Source organism: Euprymna scolopes, chromosome 17, assembly GCF_053919585.1.
Source record: "Euprymna scolopes isolate OS-2025 chromosome 17, ASM5391958v1, whole genome shotgun sequence".
NCBI classification, from domain to species: domain Eukaryota; kingdom Metazoa; phylum Mollusca; class Cephalopoda; order Sepiida; family Sepiolidae; genus Euprymna; species Euprymna scolopes.
In genome coordinates, this window is record NC_136498.1 from 113,308,322 (window position 1) to 113,314,321 (window position 6,000).

A 6,000-nucleotide genomic window follows, 5' to 3' on the forward strand; every position below is an offset into this window, starting at 1 on the left:
TGTAATCATTAGAGGTAGAAGTTTAAAACTTTGCGACTTTACTAATTTTTGGGTGAGGAATTAAAAAAAATGGTTGCCTTGTTTCTAATAACAAAACTTTTTGCCACAGAAATATTTTTACTTTGGGGAATTTAAACTCGCCAAAAAAGGTCCGACAACAATAAGATTTAGAAATTTGTTATACAAAAAAGTCACAAGTCATTTTTTTTTTTACAATCATTGAAAAACTTTCAACTTAAAAGACAAATAAACAAGTAAGATATTTTATAGGCAGAGGTCTTACTACAATTCCTTTCCTTATTGATTTTCTCTCAGAATTCTTTCATAAGCTTCTGCTATGGTAGATATATCAAGAACACTCTAAATCCTACCATCACTTGAAACTGGCATTACCTCAAAACCCCATCTGTAAACAAATGCTGATTCTACCTGTGCAATGTCATCTGACAAAGGCCATCAAAAAAAAATCTTTTCTACCTTTGGTTCACGATAAAAATTTTATTACAGCGCTGGATGCAGATATAACCTCAATGACTTGGCCAATGTAAAAGTTGGTGTCAAAGTAGACAGCAACCCATTGTCCTTGATGCTCATAACTGAAGATATCCTGAGATGGTTCTTCATCACAACTGCAGGAGTTATCTGAATGTTCAGCAGATTCACTAAGGGACTTTTTTTTGTTCCTTTGGAGGTGGAAATGAATCAACTGGATTTCTTAAGTAGTCAGAGAGAGCAGCTTCCAGTTGAACTTTATTTCCACTGGTGTTAATTTTGACACCCCTAACACAACCTTGAGAAATTTCAGTTCAAGTTTATCAAAAACACCTGATAGAACATATAGGTCTTGGGGGTACTTCTATGGTTTGTCGCCAAAAATGAAGACGCCATTTTTTTTTCGCGCACCTGTCATTAAAATGCAAGGGAAAAATCATTATTTTAAACCAGGACAGAAGCATGAAATAAATAACAAAAAAATTAAACTAGATAATGATTTTTCGGTTTCATTCAAATTAATTTTTTGTTGACCCTTTAAAGTTGCTTTAATTCAAAAAAAAATGTTTCATTAAAATTATTTATTTGTTCAGAAAAAAACAAAAAAAATTATTTTATAAAAATCCAATGTTGCTTTCATTATAAAATTGTTTTATTAAGATTATATTTTCTTACACAAGCTTTTCAATAAATGTTTTTACAATTATATTTTGATACATTTTTATACAGTAAATGTTTTTGTATTCAAATGGCGCTTGCCCAGTTTAGACAATTATAAATATGTCATTTTTTTTTTTTTTGTTTTTAATAATGTTTTCATTTTCTGCTTTTAATAATAAAGATATATATACGTTTCATGAAAAACATTCCCGTTTTCATTAATTAAATCGAAACATTTCCAATTTAATAATTACGGATATATGTTCTCTTTCACTTTCTTTATTTACTTTTTTTCATAGTTCTTTCCGGAAGTAATTAATGTTATTTATTTCTAACTTGGGTCATAGTTTAAAATACTATGTGTGCAAAAAAAAAAAAATAAATAAAAATGTGAGCAAAAAAAAAAAAAAAAAAAAATGTGGTAGTAGATGGACATGTTCGAACCTGTGATACGAAAGCATAAAAAAAGTGAAAGAAAATCTGACGTCTTAGCCTTATTCCATGACGTGACTGGAAGTTTGGAACGTTAAAATTAGGCAAAGTTAATCCAACCGATATGATGACTTACAAAAATGGCTCACAAAAAATTGACCCCTCCTTGTAGAAAACTGCCCAGTTGAGAGTGAAGAAATTAATTTTTCGATATTTGTCGTCGGAGACGTCGAGCTTCAAAATGATACCAGTCTTGTTAGGATCCATCACCCCTGTCAAAAGTTTTAGGCAGACATACAGACATATATACAAACATACATTTAAACAAACAGATTAGATTTATATTATAGTTAGCAAGGACGCCTGGTGTAGCCCGGTCATAAAATATGCTTAAATATGATGTTTTAATTTATGCAGATTTCATGCATATTATGGAGTCAATTTTCTATCGATTCTGATATATTTTAAAGTTGTGATTTCAAAAATATATCCATATGACTTGGGTGCATCAGCTCGAATCGAAACCAAAATCAAACTTTATGAAGAAAAAAAAAACATATATATATATATATATATAACTATAATCGAAAAAAAAACATATATATATAACTATAATCGAAACCAAAACTTATGACGAATTCTTTGTAAAATTATTTATTACAAGAAATGGAAGAAATAACAAACAAACAAAAAAGATGTAATTGTGACACACAAAATAACACACACGCTATCATATTTATATATAGATAAATTAAATAAATCAGCTTTATATCATACTAGCAGTTCAACCCGGCATTGCTTGAGCCCTATGTACTGTTCATAATTTTATGTGCATATATATATATATATATATATATATATATATATATATATATATATATATTGAAAAGTTTGACTCGTATTCAGGTAACCTACATCTAAAATTTCATAGTGTTTAGACCCAAAGTTGGCGGAGGAGTTTGGTAGAGTCTGCACAGGTTAACTCTTTCAACTTTCACCTCTTGGCAGCCAAACTTTCGCCCAAAACTGATTAAAAAACTTGCTTCGTGTCTGAATACCCTTTATATAAAATTTCAAATGTTTAGATCCAAAACTGGCTGAATAGTTTGCTAGAGATTGCAAAGGTTAAATCTTTTGAACTTTGACCCCTTGGCAGCCAAATTTTCGGCCAAAAACCCATTATAAAGCTTGCCCTATTTCTGAATACATTTTATGTAAAATTTCAAATGTTTAGACCAAAAATTGTCTGAGTAATTTGGTAAAGGTCAAATTATTTTTTTAACTTTGACTCCAATTTTGCTCTCTTAACATTTATTGTTTTGGGCTCAAATCAAATTAAAAAGTTTGATCCATGTCCAAGTAATCTACATCTAAAATTTTAAGTACTTAGACCCAAAATTGGCAGAGGAGTTTGGTAGAGTTTTCAAAGGTCAAATCGTTGAACTTTGACCTCTTGACAGCTAAATTTCTGCATTTCTGTCCGAAAAACAATTAAAAAGATTTTCTCGAATCTCAATACCCCCTATGTCAAATCTCAAGTCTGTAGACTGAAAATTGACACAGTAGTTTGGGTAGGGAAATACATACACACGTAGACAATTTCACTTTTATAGATATATAGGTTTTTAAATAGAATACTTAAAACAATTCTATTAATTTTCATAAAAAATTTATAGCTAATTATTAAAACAGGTTTTTTAACATTTAATATACAAATGAGATACCTCCTTAAATGTTGATTCCTTTTGAATAAATAGCATATATAGAAATCATGCGGGAATAGAAGTATATAAGACTAGCGGGGGGGGTCATAAAATACGCTTAAATATGATATTTTAATTTTCAGATTTTGTATATATTATTATAGTTGTGATTTCAAAGGTGTAAAAAAAATGTATTTAGGTGCCATCAGTTAGAATCAAAACAAAGAAAAACTGTAGCGTCTCTCTCTCTCTCTCTCTGTGTTACCAGATCAGGTTGTCTGAAGATGCTGGATTCCTGACCTACAATACACCAACATTCATTGATTTTACTGAAATTTTTTTTTTTTTTTTTTTCTCTCTTTGCAAACCAAATACGATGAATAAATATTTGGAGATATAAAGAACTTAGAAACGTAAAAGCTCTTTTTTTTTTTTTTTTTTTTTTCAAAAATTACTGGATTCAGAATTAAATAATCCAAAAAATAGTCGATATGCCATAATACAAAACAACTAAACCAAACACTGAATAAATAAGAAGTATGGCGTCGTTTGTTATGATATGATATCCGCATGCACATGTCTCGTTTTCTTCCCATTTTTTTTTTTTTTTTAACTTCATTTTTTTTTTTGTTGTTAAAGGAATTTAACATTATTTATAATACTGGTTAACGCCAAGTACATCTTCTAGTATTTTAATGAAAGTTAAAAAAATAAATAAATAAAAATAAAAAGGGTGTAGGGGAGACAATTGTTGATTGACTCAGCTTTGATACCTAGTCCTGTTACACATGTTAACATATTTATAAAAAGTTGGAGTTCCTGTCTATTCACAAATTCCTTCCTTTTTTTTTTCTGGACATGAATCCACATAACAGTATATATTATTCTGAAACAATATTACACAGTTTAATTGGATAAGTATATTTCATTTTGATCAATTAATATTTATTGGTTTCCTAACAAATAAGGGATAGGACCTGGTAATTCATTCCCGTTCGTTTCTTTGCAATTTTCTCAATAACCACGCCTTGGATTTTTTTTTTTTTTTTTTTTTTTTTTTTTTAAATTTGGCACAAACATTAGTCATGGTGAAAGTAAATTTTTGGTCCAGAATGGATTTTCCGGGATAACTCTGGTTGACTCCCTTCTCCCCTTATTCCCTACTTTGCCCAAAGTTTCTATGCAACCCCTACAGCACCCACAGGCCGTGCACACACGATATAAGGCAACATGCACTAACCCTAAGTGCGTGTGGCCACACCTCTACTCTGTCGAGTACTGGACCCCTCAACATGCACCCGCTCTCTTGGACCCTCGAAAATCAGCCCGCCGATACTCGGGGTTTACAGCGCTCACAACCCCAAGTCCGACAATACCTGGATGCGGCTAGGTGATCGTCTACGTCAGATTTTGTGGTTGGATTCTCTCACAGGCGTTGGAACTGGCAAGTAGGTGTTTCTCGCTGTTGCGGCTTGAAGATCAGGGTCCTAGCAGCTGAAATCAATGGGTCATTCTTCACAAGTTGCAAGTATTAATGATCAACAACGCCAGGGAAGTTCTCTGTATCACAAATTACATTATTGACAATAAATTCAGCATACATGTCGTGCAGAAGGGAAAACTCAGGTTATTAAAATCACTATTTTTTTTTTTTTTTTTTGCTAATTTCAAGCAATGATTCTAGATGCAGGTGATAGTTTTCAGAGGGGTCTCTTCCTTCAGTTGTTTTATCATGACAAGCTTCCGCCGGCCAGAGCGAAAAGAAAACCCCGATTAGCCAAGTGTCTTGTTTTTATCAAATCAGTAATTCCTCCCTCCACCTTTCTGGAGTCATTCTTTCTTTTTTTTTCTTTTCCTCTCCCTTTCTTCTTTTGTCCTATTAATTTGTACTCCCTTTTTCTTTTCTTTCTTTTGCATTTCCTCCCTCTCTCTGTTCCCCTAATTTCTACTCCTCCTCTCAAACTTATCTCTACCAAATTTTAACCCTCATTTGCACTGAGGTGTTTACTTATCAAATTAGGAGTGATTTGTCACCCCAGGTCGAACAATGCTTGGTGGCGACCTTTACCCTTGACCCCCATTCTAAGTTGTCAGCCTTAATCAGCTAAGGATCTCTGGATTTCTTCATACCTCTCAACAGAGGTTTTAAAAACAACCTTTCATGTTAACAGATATATAACGACAATGAGATAAAAACAATTGTTTTTTTTCTCTTTTGTCAAAATCCCATAGACATTTCTGTTTTGTCCCAATCAGACATCAACACCCCCTCTTCTGCCCTCTCTTCCTCTATTTGACAAGCAAGACCATCTGGTGTCGCCCAGGATCTTGCCATATCTATGCTTTATTTGGTACTAGCCTGGATGCCTGGTGTTGCTCGGGTGTTTGGAGGTGTGTGTTGAGCAAAAAAAAAAAAAGTGGTAGTAGGAAGCATGCTCGACCCCGTGACACAAAGGCGGAAAAGAAAGTGAAAGAAAAGTTGATGTCTTACCGCTACCCCATGACACGATTGGAAGTTCAGAACATTAAAATTAGGCAAAGTCAATCCAATCGATACACTGACTTGCAAAAATGGCTCGCAAAAAATCAATCCTTCCTTGTAGAAAACTGCCCAGTTGAGAGTGAGGGAATTAATGTTTTTGGCCAATTTTTCGATATTTGTCATCGGAGACGTTGAGCTTCAAAATGATTCCAATCTAATGAAAATCCAACA

At 32.7% G+C, this 6,000-nt stretch overlaps 1 protein-coding gene across 14 annotated transcripts in view; it reads left to right on the forward strand.

Annotated features, from left to right (window-relative positions):
• Nucleotides 1-6,000, forward strand: part of LOC145296892 (focal adhesion kinase 1-like) — an 890,147-nt gene that overhangs the window by 844,285 nt on the left and 39,862 nt on the right. The gene's annotated exons all lie outside the window — the stretch shown is intronic.